The sequence below is a fragment of the Panthera onca genome, chromosome D4 (genome assembly GCF_046562875.1).
Source record: "Panthera onca isolate mPanOnc1 chromosome D4, mPanOnc1 haplotype 2, whole genome shotgun sequence".
In the NCBI taxonomy this organism is placed as follows: Eukaryota; Metazoa; Chordata; class Mammalia; order Carnivora; family Felidae; genus Panthera; species Panthera onca.
The window spans coordinates 30,759,585-30,774,426 of NC_138351.1; positions in this window are offsets into that span (position 1 = coordinate 30,759,585).

The following is a 14,842-nucleotide window of genomic DNA, read 5'->3' on the forward strand; positions in this document are numbered from 1 at the left end:
CACATGCTCCTTGAGAACTCATTTCACGTGATCAGAGGATGCCCACCAGCCCCATCCTGCCACCCACCCACTTGCCAGCACCTTCCCTATTCTTCCAATAGTTGACTCTTTCTCTGCAGCCAGCAGTCACTGCCCTCTCTCCCCATTGCCAACACCTTAAGTAGTCTCCCTTTAGTGCTGCCTGGCAAAGCCCCCCCCCCCCTCATCCTTTCAGGTCAGTCCCTGACTCCCAAGTCCACCCCCTCTCCCCAGCATCCCACTCACCAGTGTTGTGGAGCCTCAGTCCCCTGTCCAGCCACTTCGTAGCTTCCCCCACTAAATCAGCTTTCCCTGCTCTCCCCCAAACACCTCATCCTACTCAAACCTCTTCACTCCCTCATTCCCCTCACCCCCCCCCCCCCACACACACACACCAAGGGAAATGCCAGCAGCAAAGTTGAGCAGGTTGAGTGAGGTGGGAGGAACGCTGAATGTCAAACCCAGGACCCTCCAGAAGTCAGATCACCAGGCAAGTCATTTCCATGGGCAGTAGTTCACTGACCTGCCCGGAGAAGGCGAAAACAGCCCTGCAAGGGTGCCAGGGACCTCCTGAAATGGCCGGGAGCTGCCACATTGCCCTGAAAGGTACAACAGCTCCTAAAAGACACCTTAGGGCATGGCAGTGTGCTAGGGCATGTTGGAGTGGAGGAGCAGATCTGTGGGTAAAAGGAAAGAGCCACCAAGGAACCCAAGTACAAAATGATGTGTGCTTTCTGACTGGTGGAAACAAGGTGGCTTCCAGAGTCCAAAAGAGGGAGAAGAAACCTGCTTGGACTAGAGTGATCAGAAAAGGTCACCCCAAATTCTGGGGATAGGCTGGGGGCCAAGCCTGAAAGAATGAGAAGGCCAGAACATCACTTCCTCCAGTCTCCCCTGGACTTTAAAAGGCCAAATGACAAGGAATGTGCGCCTTGTAGAGAAGTTTGAGTTTGGGATTGGCCAAACATAACGCTTCTGATTAACCTAACCTCCAACTTACGCAAAGGAGCGGGAGACACAAGTGCCAAAGGAGAGCGAGAAACAGGCGGCGGGAGGAGAGGGAGGGAGTTTAACTGGAAGTGCTCTGAATGTCTGGGACAGCGCTTCCCGCGGGAGTCCGGCCCTGGAGCACCTCCAGAGTCCGGGCAAGGGGAGCTCTTTGGCCTTTCCTCTCTCGCGTGTGACTGACTGCAGGGCGGGGTCGGCCCCGGGAGCCGCGCAGCTGCCGCCCTGCCGGACCCCGCACTGGGCGCGGAGGGTGCGCCGCGCTCTGCCCCCTCGGCCTGTGTTCCTTTCCCGGGAGGGTCCGCCTCGCCCCGGGCCCCGCCTCCCTCCAACCCCACCGCCCCGCAGGCAAATATTAGAGGGTGCCTATGTGTAGAAATTGTGTCAAATAAAGTAAAGCCGTTTGAAGTTTCCAGAAGGCCACCCACCGCCGCTGAGAATCTTCGCTGGAAACCCGGGCTGCGGGGCCGCAACACCCGAGCCCGGGATTCATTGCACCCAGGCCGAGGAGACAATCTGCTCCTCCGAATCAGGTTCATTTTCTCCCTTTGGGGAAAGGAGAAGCTAATTAAGTTACGCTCTGGCTGTAGTGATGGAAAACATGAAAGCAGACTCCAGGGGCTTGCGCCTCCAGGGCGCGTTATCTGCCGTTAGCCGAAAACCTCGGGAAAGTCCTAAATTCTAGGGTTCGTAGGAAGCCCTGGGTGGCCGGCTGCCGTTCCCAGTCGCGCCTGGAGGCTTGTGCACCGCGAAACTTGAGGCTGGGAGGAGGGGCAGCCCTTTGTGGGGTCCTGCCTCCCCCTTGAGCTTGGGAGAGTGTGCCGCGCGTGATAATACCCAACCCCCTCCCCAGGTCTGGGGCACAGGACCGGGCTTGGAATCCCGCGGGGGGGCAAGCGGGGTCGGGGTCGGGGGTATACGGGGCTTGTAAAGGGCTACGGATGGGAAGGGATCCAAAACTGGCGGGGGGGGGGGGGGGGGGTTGGCGGGGCAAGGTTTCCCAAGTTTGTGGTGAGCGAGAGCTTGGAGGGAGATCTCAGACTTGCGATGGCTCGGGGATTGCGGGGAGAGATCCTGGACCTGCGGGGAGCCGGGAGTGGAGAGGAAGTGACCCTTAGTTTGCAGTGGGCTGTGGAAGGGGGAACTCCTGGGCTTGCGGTAGGCTGTGTGGCGTGGGGGCGGGAATCCCGGCTTGCGAGGGGCTTGAGGTGGAAAGGGATCCTGGGCTTTCGGGGAGCGGAGCGGAGAATCACGGCTAGTGTTGGGGAGGGCGAAAGGATCCCTGGTTGGAGGTGGGCGGGGAGCGGCGGCGGGTGGGGGTGCGGAAATCTGGGGCTCGCGGTGGCTGGGACTCGGAGTGGACCGGGGCCTGCGGTGGCTGGGGGTGGGGGTGGGGGTGGGCCGTGACTAGCAGTGGACGGGGGCGGGGGGAGTCCGGACAGGAGGTGGGCGCGAGCTCCTGCGGGCCCACCCACCCCAGTTAGCGGCGCACAGAGGCGTATCTCCCCCGCGCGCAGACCCCTCGGGCCCCGCCGGGTTAGAAGTGAGCGGGTAGTGAAAGACGAGCCCCTCGGCCAGCCGCCGCCGGGGCTGGGGGCCGAGCCGAGAGGTCCGTCCCCCGCCGCCCGCGTCGGACCCGCCCTGGCCGCGGGAGGCGCGCGGCCGCCGGGTGTGAACGGCGGCGGTTTCTGCGGTCTGGCCCGCGGCCCGCTGGAAAACCAGCCTGAACTTGATCCCGAGCGCGTCTAACTGAGGTCATGGGAAGCGGGAGGGCGGAGGCGCCGGGGGCTGGGCGGAATGGGAGCCCTGAGCCCGGCGAGGGGCGGAGGGAGGAAGGGAGGGAGAGGGAAGCGGGGAACTCCCGGCCGGTCCCCAGGGCGGGGTCGCCGAGTGCCCCCTGCGGCTCCGCCACGCCCGCCCGACTGCCGCGCAGCTGACTGTTGGAGTTGGAAATCGGACTTAGCGCCTACGCACACTGCACCTAGACGAGCGTCAGCTGCACTCGGGAACAGGCACCCCGTCCCCCGACTCCAGCCCGAACCCCACCCCTGCACTCACCGCCGCCTCCGGGCCTGCTGTTTCAGCTTCCAGTCCCAAGCCGCCGGTCTCCTTCCCACACCTTTATGATCTGCCCCGCAGCTGCCGCCCTACCTTCCTCCCGCCAGCAAAGCCGGTGCCCTCGGCCAAGTGCCCGTTCGCAGCCTGTTATCAAGTCCTAGAGAGAATTTCTCCGAAATATTTCCCGAATCCTGCCGCCAAGGGCCCGAGTTCCCGCCCCTCCACCTTCCGTCTGGATGCCTGCAAACTTCTCCCTGGATGTCTAGTCTTTAGCCTCTTCCCCTTCCTAATCTATTTTCAACACCAATTTCCCCCAAAAGCGTGTTAAAGCACACAGGGACCTCGGTGATTGTAAACCTCATATTTCCCCTGTTACTCAGGTTAAGCATGCTTGGGCTGGGGAATAAAAACTGAGGGCTTGGGCTCACGTTTATTGAGCAAGACTTCCTATACACGTCATTGTTAAACACTTCAGGTGGATATTCTCATTCAACTGCCAACAATCCTTCCAGGTAGGTATTATCAGGTATTATTTCTATCTCTGATTTGTAGAAGAAGAAATTGAGACACAGAGCAGCAGAGGCAATATGGAACCAGGCAGTCTACCCTTGAGTCTGTTTCTCTACCACTGCAGTGCTCTTCTGCAGAAACCTTGACCTTCCCAACAGTGATGGAATGACCCACAGTACCAGCTGTATCCTGGGGGCCAGGTGGCAGCAAACGATCTGTTAACAGCAGTACTAAATGGATGGGGCAGGTGGATGTCAGGTAAGGTTTGATCTGGAATGCCTCAGAGGCCCCATTGCTCTTCCACCAGCCTTTAGTGGATTAGTGGTCTGAATTTCTGGGCCTGGACAAGTTAGAACCATCTCCACATTTATCTCCCCCTCCTGTGCTCACCTGACAGATTTCTCTATTATCCTCCGTCAGCTCCTCTTGCTTGGGAGCATCCTGGAGACACCACAGGTGTCCTACCCACAGGGAGGACTAGCAACATATTCCTCATTCTCCCACAAACACAGGCATCACTAGTGTCCTCTCATCCCCAGCCCCTGCCAAGCATCAGCCTGTGGCCACTTCCTTTGCATGTAAATGAGGCCATGTCTGGGCTGCCTTTGTCCTGGGTGGGGGTTGGATTTTCATCACTAATTAGTGGCTGGGAAATCAGGAGTCAGCAGTAGTCCCCTTTCCAGGACCCACCCTGTCCCCATTTCCTGCCTGGGAATTAGGGTGATTCCTCCCCACCCATCCTTCCATGACCTGGGTAAGATGGGCAGAGGCTCCCGGTCAACAGTGAACAGGGACTATGTGATTAGCATTTGCCCTAGTGAATCCCTGTGTTTTAATTCTGTGACCTTATCTGTTATGTAATGCTTATGCTGTCTTTTCCTTCCTGGAATACATACCCTATCAGCAGCTTTATTGCTTTTTTTTATAGAGTTTTTAATTAATTTGGGGGTATACATCCATAAAATGAAATTCAAACGATACAAAAAAGCATACAGTTTCCCTCCTTCTCAACCAGGGGCAAGCTTTTCCATCCTTAACTGTTAGCAGCTTCCTGTATGTCTTTTTCAGAAATAGTCCACACATGTGTAAACACGTGTCATTTCTTTTAACTGCATTTTTGATGTCTTTTGTATTAACACTTAAAAAGTATACTAATTGATGCTTTGAAAAAAAAATCAGCACAGTTTCAGAATGGAGCCCTGAGATTCTCAGCTTGGAGCTTGTATCCTGTGGCCTAAGCTCTATTCTCAAATGGGGCTGCAGCAGGAATGAGGAGGCATCCACCTCCAATAGAGGCTGAAAGGTTTTCCCAGTCTCCTCTGGGGCCAGAACAAAAAATACAGCAGGATGTGCAACATACAAGGTTTGGAAAGACTTAATCATGATAGAAGGGTTTGCTGGGTGCTGGAATCTAAGAACCCCTGGATGTCCATCAAATGAAACAGTAACCAGAGATCCTAACCAAACAAGGGTGGCTTTCTCTTTTCTCAAGACGATTTTTACTATTTTTCTGGTGAGGGGTGTTTTCATATTGGCATTTATCTACCAAGATGGTCTAAAGTTAGGTCCTTCCTAACTTTACATCTTTTAAACACTAATTGCTTACCAAAAGTGAACCAAAGCACCCCCTATGAAATGCTACTAACTTATTGCTCCAGTAGCCAAATGATTCAACTCCTGTGCCATAGTCTGGTCACATCATAAACAGAGGCAGAGCTGCATACACCATGCAACCAAAGCTTTGCTTTCCCTGGCCAGAGTCCCTATATCAGTACCTTTTTTCCTTCCATTCTTTTTTTCCCCCTTCCTTCCTTCCAGCACCTTGGTGGAGGCACTGGTGACTGGGAAGAGGAGAAGATATAAGCAGAGGGGATGAAGGGAAGTGAGAGACAAACATTATTTGAAATCTGCCTCATCAGTCTGGTCATTCAGGAGAGAACTCTCTTGGCTTTCTAGATGGGATGGGGTGGCCCATGACATCACACAGCAAATCGCTACCTCCTTCTTGAATGTTTTGCTCCCTTCCTTGAAAGCTGTTCTCCTGGCTGTCCTTGCACATCTATCTGTCGTAATACCTCTGTCAGTCTTGCCCTGGTAGGCTCCTGTTTTTCAGCTTGTCCTTTCCATGTCCTGCCAGGCTGCCTTCAACCTGGGGTTAGTCTCATACCAGACGATCTCCATTCACTGCCATGCTTGTGACCGGTCCATGTGGGGGTGATTGCCAACCTTCAGTGCCACCCCCGACTCTCTCCTGAGTTTCACACTCACACCCAGCTGCTCTGGTGTGACCATAGTGCCTTGGGCGATCCACGGGCAACTCGTGTCCAAAGTGGTCTTCTTCATCTCCAGCTCTGCACTCATCTTGCTCCTGTGTTTAACTCCCAACTCAGTGATTTCACCATCAATCTTCAACCTTATTTCCCAAATCTGAGTGCCATCTTTTTCACTGGTTGCCTCCATTTCTCTCAATTACTGTGTTTACTCAGAAACCAAGTCTTAAGATTTCTTGACTCTACCTCCTCCTTTCGAATTTCCTACCACTGTCCTAATGCTTCAACCATTGCAGTGCCTTCACGTCTTTCACTTCTTAAGTCTTCTAGAAAAATCTATAGATCTGTCTGGTAGAACTCTTTTGATTGCAGTGGCACAAACTGACTTAACCAAAAAGAAGAATTATTGGTGTGAGGCTGGTTTCAGGACTGGCTTGATATGGAAACTCAATGGCCATCACTGAGGCCCAGGGCCTCCTTCTCACCACTCAGGTCTACCCTTCTTCCAAAGCTGGCTTCATCCTCAGGCTGCATGCAGTGGCAAAGTGGCAACAGAAACTCCAGCTTGCATGCTGCCAACTCCAAGTCCTGTAGGAAGGAGCCAGGCCTGAGTCACGCGTTCCCTCTGGGCTGGGGAGAGTAGCTCCTGACCTCATGGACTGAAAGTGGTGGCGGCATGGAATGGAGCCAGTTGGTAGGAGTAGTGTGAACGGACAGTGAGCAACCAAAACACATCAGAAGCCCACCACACATCTGACCCTGTTATTCCTCTACATCGAATTTTCCAACAACTCCCTAAGTCAGACTTTTAACAATCAAAACCTTGTCGAGGTGATTTGACTTCTGTCGATACACAATTTTAGTCATTGTGGAGCTTTTTCACTTTGTTTGCATTGATAGTTTCATCAGTAATCTTGAATAAGAGTTGAATTTTTTTTTTTAAGATTTTATTTTTAAGTCATCTCTCCACCCAACATGGGGCTCAAACTTACAACCCTGAGATCAAGTGTCATATGCTCTACCAACTAAGCCAACCAGATGCCCCAAGATTTGAATTTTAAAACTGATCATTTGGATTTCTCTCTTGACTTGCAAGGGAACACTGAGCAATGCATGAGACCGTGCCTCTGGGAGCCCTGGGGAGAGGGAGAGCGGATTTCCAGTTAGGAGCCTGTCAGGAAGACAGACCCCACCCCTTACTTTAATAGAGACAGCTAAATATAGTGAATTGGTTGAACAGGTGTTGGAGGGCTGAAAGACTCTAAAAAGAGACACACAGAAAATCACTGAAGAAAGCAGCTGGCATTCCCAAGGAACGAGGGGAAGAAGGCAGCATCTTAGAACCCGGGTCCTAGAAACATGGAGAAGGGGCCCTGAGGAGTTGGAACCAGACCTCAGTGCCAGCTGGCACTGGAGCTTTGGAAGCTCGGAGGTAGACCTCCCCAGGACTAGGCTCACGTCTCTGAAGTGGACCTCCCTGCCAGCAGGTGCTGGCCTCCCTGAGGAAGGGGATAAGGCAGACCCCAGGAATGAGGGAAGCAAACTGGAAAACTGGAACCCCCAGCCACTGTTGGGGTCACAGTCGACTGTTGTGGGGTGATGCTGACAGGAACAGGAACAAACAGAAGGGGACAGGTCCTGCAGCCTCCCTCTGGTGCCCCCTATTGGCAGAACTCAAAGGGCGGCCCGCATAATGGAGGGCTGGGAGTCCTGTGGAGGAGAGCGGATGGGGTGGATTGGGAGCTTAATACCTGGCACAGGGGAGAAGAGGGTAGAGGGAGGAGATTGGGAGCAGGATCATGAGGAGAGGAAGAGACAGAGCTGTGGGAGCGGGTGGGAGAGTTCCCCCACCTCAGTCACCTCTTCTGGGCTGTGGAAGGCACAGAAGAGCAAACACCATCAAGACATAGGGCAGCATCAGAGCCCTTCTCCTTCCACCTCACAGCCTGGACTTAGTGACACACGCCACACATATAAACACACCATGCACACACACCACATACACATATAGCACACACACATATACCACACCACACCACACACACACACACACCATACCTACATATACCATCCACCACAGACACATGCATACCATACTTTCGCTCATGAGATTCTTTAGCTCAGGTCCAGTTCTCTAGGAGCAGTTCCAGGACTAGATGCGGTCTACACGTGACATATTAAAGAAGTGCACCAGAGTAGATGGGTCATGGAGGGAGAGAAGCCCGGAGGAAAGAAGGGGAAGCCAAACAAGGGCATGATTTCAGGCTACATCTCCTGAGAGTAGGCTCAGCCTGATTCTGCTGGGGACTCTGGAGGGTCAGTTGTGCCCAGAGTCATCCCAATCTGATGCCTGGGAGACTGGATTTCAGACTCTTGCTCCTGGGAGTCAGTCACAAGTGTCCGGGGGCTCCGGAAATGCCACATGTGCGCCGCCATCCTCCTGGCCTGGTAACTGCTAACCAGTGGCCAATCCTGCAGTTCCATACCAGGTTAGGATGGGTGGTCATTCAGAGTTGCCACGAGTAGAAGATCTTCCTTCCTTCCTTCCTTCCTTCCTTCCTAGTCTCCTTCCTTTCCTAACATTTGTGGGTCCTGAGTCAGATTGCACATGGCGGCCCCAGCCTGCAGCCTGCCCTCCTCCTCTCCCCACTCATGACTCACGGAGAAGGGCCTTGCTTGCAATGGTGTAGACATCCCAGCTGTGTCCATATAACTCCACAGCTCCACCAAATGCCTGCCCTTTGGCCATCCCTTTTCAAAGCCTGGATGCTCCCTCCTTTTCTTCTGTGAGCTACGTTGAACAGTTCCAATAAATACATCTTTCTGAGTCAAATTGCCCAGGGAAAGGTCTGTTGCTCTCAACTGCAAGACTGGCTGACACACGAGTGGGGAAAAGTCAGTGGAGGGGTCCTAGTACCAAACTGGAAATTTCCCAAATGGCCCTTAACATTTGAATGGGTAAATAAGTTGGGGTGTGTACACACAGTGGAATACTGTATAGCAGTAAGAAGCAACTGTTTTCTACCATATGCAATGATATGCATGAGTTTTGCAAATATAATTAGAAAAAAATGATGAATCCATATATGTGAAGTTAAAAAACAGACAAAACTAACCTGTGCACCATCATGATGTTGCCGTAGGAAATGGAAGGGACACAAGAAGGACTTCCAACTGCTGGTAATGTTCTCTTTTTTTTATCTGGGTGCTGGTTTCCTGGGTCTATTCAGTTTATGAACATTCATGAGCTGTACCTTATGCAATTCCCTGAAAACATGTTATACTTCAATAAAAGTTGGGGAGAGGTGATGTCAGAAAAGATCTTTCCCCACTGAGTATTCCATTGGCCAAACCACCCAAAGGATACATGGCAATTTCGGGACCTGTAGAAATAGAACGATGCCCTAGTTGTCTTAGCTCATTCCAAGTATGTAAGGTTCTCTCACATCTGTGTAAACTTCTACATTTCTATGCATGACAAAGCGTCATTCTGTCTTGATCATGTTTTCTACTGTCTGTGCTTTATGATACTTTGACATCTTGGGAACCTGGGGACCAACCAAGCAAGGGACTGCCCTTCCCAGAATTAGCTATTTTCTGCAGATAGCAAACAACTTGCCTGCATGTCTTTGATATGCAAACTACCCCCTCCGGAACCTAGACTCCAAACCACCTCTTCTTTCTGGCTTTTACAGTCTGGGAGGCACTATAGGCAATATTCCTGGTGCTAGACAATGAGGGACCACCCTCATGACTCAGAGTCTGCAGAAATTATGCATACTAGCCGATCCTAAATCTGCTCAGTTGCTTAGCCTGCTCACCGACTCCTTCCCCTTGAAAACCACAGTAAAGACTCATGCCCATGCTTCCTCCTCTCTCCTTCTGCCTCCTGTTGGATAACTGCTGTTCCCCTAGGTCCCCCTACATGGTGTGCCGTGCCTCCTGTTTTAGGAACCTGTGAGTATAGGCTTCATCCTTCATGACAGTCATTTCTGCGTATCTTACCAACCTGATAAATACAAACCCTGGGTATGTTTTAAAGTATATCCATTCATTCCACAGTGTTTCTGTACCGTTTTAGATGCTAGGGATAGAACCATGACCATGCAAATAAGGTCCCTGCTCTCCTGGACCTCATGTCCAGAGGGACAGACATAATAAACAAGCAAAGAAATAAATATTTCCAGATAGCGTTAAGTGGTGTAAATGAAAGATGCCAGGGTGGGTAATTTTATGTTGTTCTGTCTGTTTTGTTTGTTTTGTTTTTTTTGTTGCTTTTTGAGCAAGACTGGTCAGGGAAGATGTCCCCAAGGAGATGACACTCAAGTCAAGGCCTCAATTGTTGCTTGTATACCAAGGGCACCCAGAGACCTGTGCTGGGTGTTTGGAGGCATCCAGAATAACCAGAATGAGGTATCTCTCGCCAATGCCTATCCAGAACACACTGTCTCCCTTTCTCGACAAGCAAAGCAGGGTTTGAATCCAAGAGAAAATAATTTCCCGGCATCAGCAAAATCCACAGCCTACTCCAATCAAGTTGCCTTCTAAATGCTAGAAAGCTGAGGTGTCCAGGTGCCAGGACCCAGGGGATGGTTTGGCTGCATGCCAGAACCCTTCGGGCAGCAACCAGCTTGCGTGTGTATTTATATAACTGGTTGCAAAGAAAAAGTAAGCGTACAGATTCCTGAGCCCTCTTCGCTCTGCATCCCTGAGGACCCACCGCCTAGTTCAGCTTTGCAGTAACACAAGCCTTCCCTGCTCACTGCAGACCTGCCCCCCTGCCTGCTGTCCCAAGACCTGGTCTGGGAGCTCTTTATCTGGGCCTATTCCGGGAGTGGCTGGCTGGTCATCCTCCATCCACATTAACTGCACACAAGCATTCCACCATTTTTTTTTTTATTAGATCCAGCATACTGTGGACAAGATTAGAATCATATTAGGGTAGAAAAACTAAATCACAGGCCCCCGGCTGAGCAGTGGCACATCATGGGTCACTGGGGTAGCATGGATTTGTCTGGAGGCCTGCCCCTGAGCTCTGTATGTGCCTGGAGGCGAGGGGGGGGAGGGAGGGGACAATGGTGGCAGCTTGTACATGCCCCTTCCTCAGAGCTCCCGGGCTGGACCCAGCTACCCCACCACTGGGAACCTTCTACACACACCTTGAGCTCTGAGGCCAGCACTCCTTCATCAAGAAAAGACCAGGGACCCCAGATCTGAAAAGTCACCCCCACACATGTCTCCCACTGGATCCTCCAGGAAAGAGCAAATTCATCTCATTTGGTACAACTTGAGCTGAGCTGAGCGAGTCCTGCTTTGTTAAAACAGAAGTTACACTGAGCACCTCGCTCAGCCTTTTTTTCTCAGCCTGGTCTCTCCGCATAGGTGTGCCTGCGACAGCTCCTTCAGGGGACATTTCTTGTGAACCCCAGTCTGGTCTGGCTCTGTCATTGCAACCAGCTTTGTTTATCTTTGTCTCTGAGATTCTGAGAGTTTGTCTCTCGCCATATATCTCCCTGATGGTTTTGTTTGGGTATTTATACAAATGCAGCCCTTCAGCTTTAATAGCTGTCCTGGGGGAGCCTTTTTATCTGTCAGTAACGTCATGCTCCAGGGCAATGAAAACCCAAAAAGACCCTGTCTTACCTTGGGGCAGTTAAAACCAGCTGAGATCTCACCAAAAGCCTGGGGATGGCAGAGCCAAAGACAGCTCCAGAGTGGGCAAGAGACAATGCTGGCCATCTCTAAAATGCCTTTGTCTTCCACAGACTCCATCAGGCCCTTGATGGCCTGTGAAAAGGTCCATTCTCAAATTCTCAAGGCTCCCAGCTGGCTTAAAAATGTCAACAAAGAATCTTTCTACTTATCAAGTATTTTATTTCCCCATTTAAGCAAGAAGTCTGCAGAGAAGAGGGCCCAAGCTCCCGTTTAATCTAAGAACCAGGACTCAAGGGTTTCATGTTGGCAATTTAGTAACCTGTATGCATAGACGCCTCTTTGGATAAATCAAAGCTTCCATGGAAAGTGTCTAAACCCTATAAAAGTAATTTATTTGCTTATCCACCAAATTATAATATTCATTTTGTTTGTGTAAACCCGCCAGTCGCCAGTCATTAATATGAACCACAAGAAACTGTTTCAAGTAGGATTTCATTCCAGGCATAGTTTCCAGTTTGAATCTGACATATTATACCTGGGAGGATTGCAGGAAACCATAAATAATTCCTAATTCCTCCATTAGATCTATGTATAATATAAAGATTTTTTACTGTTTAAAAAAAGCAAAAAAACAAAAAACACTGTCACCAGGAGGCTGGGAACTAGGCCTCCAGGAAGGACAGCTGGCCTCCGAATGACAATGCCCCTTCTTGTAGGCATCATGAAGTAAGAGAGGCCCTTTCTGTCTATGGTCGTTCAGTAGTCACTCAAAAACCTATTCTGAGTTGGGCACACAGTTCGAATCCAGGCTCCCAGAGCAGGATCTTGGCCAGCACCGGTTGGCAGGGAGTGGGTTTCTCCCACAGGATGGGGAGGGAGGCCCAGGAAGAAGCCAAGAAGGAGCCAGCGGTCACACCGGGTTGTGGTGACCGGCTCGGCCCAGTCAGCAACCTGCGCATTGGAAAGCACATCAGAAAGCTGGCCCAAAGCCTCTCTCTGTCCTCCCAGGTTGAAAGGAAAGACAGAATCTTCCGAGCACTTCATGACGACGGGTTCATGCCAACAGGTCCTGTTGTCTGATGCCACCACCTGCCAGCTTTGAAGGACCCCCCAGATCATTCCAGCCTGCTAATGTATCTGGAGAAGGAACCAGGGGAGACCCAGAAACACATGCTAGAGGCCAGAGGATCTTCCAGCCACATTTGAGGAGTGCCCACTTGCCTGAAGCTTCCCTCATGTGGCCCATCACAGTGCCTGACCTCTTACTTTACAGCGTCTTACATTTTTGTCAATGCCAAGGAGGCTCGTTTCCCCGTGATTAATCACACGTGGCAATGGTGAGGCCTAGACTTTCAGAGGCTTCCTTGGCCTTTAACACACAAACAAGAATTAGGTGGGTGGGACACGGGGGCAAAGGCATTGCAATCTAAAGAAGGTGCCAGGGCGCTGGATGGGATGGCAGATCCATCACAGGATGAGGATCCGTGAGGCCGGGCAGGGGCATCGCTGGAGCCCAGGGGGCTCCATGTGCCCAGTTAAGGGGGTTGAGATTTCCCTTAAAGCAAGTATGAAACAACTGAAAATCTTTGCCCAAGACAGACAGACACAAGGTTAACCTTGCTGTTTAGTAAAGCACACTCTGGTCAACGTTGAGAATGGGTGGAAGAGGGGTCAGAGTGCAAGCAGGCAAACCAGTAAGGAATGGAGGTGAACCTGACCCAGGCCAGTCCCTCTGGAGGCATCTGTAGCATGCAGTGTTTTGGTCCCAATTCTTGGATAGATACTTTTATAAAATGAATCATCTGAAAAATGTAATTTTAAAATACATACAAAATATAAGTCCTAATATTTTATCAAAAAAAATTTTAATTGAGATAGAACACACATAAAATTTACCATTGTAATCGTTTTTAAGTATACATTTCAGTAGGGGCACCTGGGTGGCTCAGTCGGTTGAGCATCCAGCTCTTAATCTCAGCTCAGGTCATGATCTCACAGCTTGTGAGTTCGAGCCCAGCATAGGGCTCTGCGCTGATGCATGGAGTATGCTTAGGATTCTCCCTCTCTCTCTCTCTCTCTCTCTCTCTCTCTCTGCCCCTCCCCTGCTCACGCGTGCTGTCCCTAAGAAATAAACTTAAAACAATATTTAAAAGTATACAGTTCAGTAGAGTTCAGTATAGCCACATTGCTGGGCAGACAATCTCTGGAACTTTTCCATCTGGCCAAACTGAAACTACCCATTAAACAGCAGCTCCCCACCCCCTCCACCAGCCCCTGACAGCCACTCTCCCCTCTGCCTCTGTGACGTTGACTATTCTAGATGAGGACCTCCTATAAGCAGAATGATACAGTATTTGTCCTTTTGCATACAGCTTGTTTTACTTAGTATAGTGTCCTCATATTCACTCATGTTGTAGCACGTGACCAGTTTTCCTTCCTGAATATTATTCACATATTCAGGCTGAATATTATTCCACATTTTGTTTATCCTTTCACCCTATAATGGATACTTGGGTTTCTTCTACCTTTTGGCTGTTATTAATAATGCTGCTACGAACATGAGGGTGCAAATATCTCTTCACTTTCCTGCTTTCAATTCTTTGGGGAATATACCCTGAAGTACAATCGCTAGATCACATGGTAATTTAAAAAAAAATTTTTTGGAGGGACGCCTGGGTGGTGCTCAGTCAGTTAAGCGTACAACTCTTGATTTTGGCTCAGGTCATGATCTCATGGTTCATGGGATCAAGCCCTGCGTCCGCACTGTTAGCTCAGAGCCTGTTTGGGATTCTCTCTCTCTCTGCCCCTCCCCTGCTTCCTCTCTCTCTCTCTTTCAAGAACAAAGAAATACATTTTTAAAAGTTTTTTGAGGAACCTCCATACTCTTTTCTACAGCGACTGCACTGGGATTTTACAATCCCACTAACGATGCACAAAGGTTGCAATGTCTCCACATCCTCACCAACACTTGCTACCTTCTGGTTTTTTGATAGTTGACATCCTAACGGGTGTGAAGTGAAGCCCCAGCTTTTTATTATGAGATTTAACATGTATAAAATTATCCGTTGGGCCCTGTAACTGTTTAAAACACTTTAGGGTTATAATGTTAAAACACTGACTCTCAACTTCTGCACTTACCCCATTACAGACCAATTAAGAAGCATTTCCCAAATTGGCTCTGGTCTGTGACTCAGACCCTGAGTAGCACTGCTTGGCCAATGCCTGCCACCGGGGGAAAGAGGACCGAATGGTCAGAGCCACCCTTTCTCGGCTCTTATTCCCTGTTACCAGCACAACATGCCTACAGAGTAGATACTGTTATTATG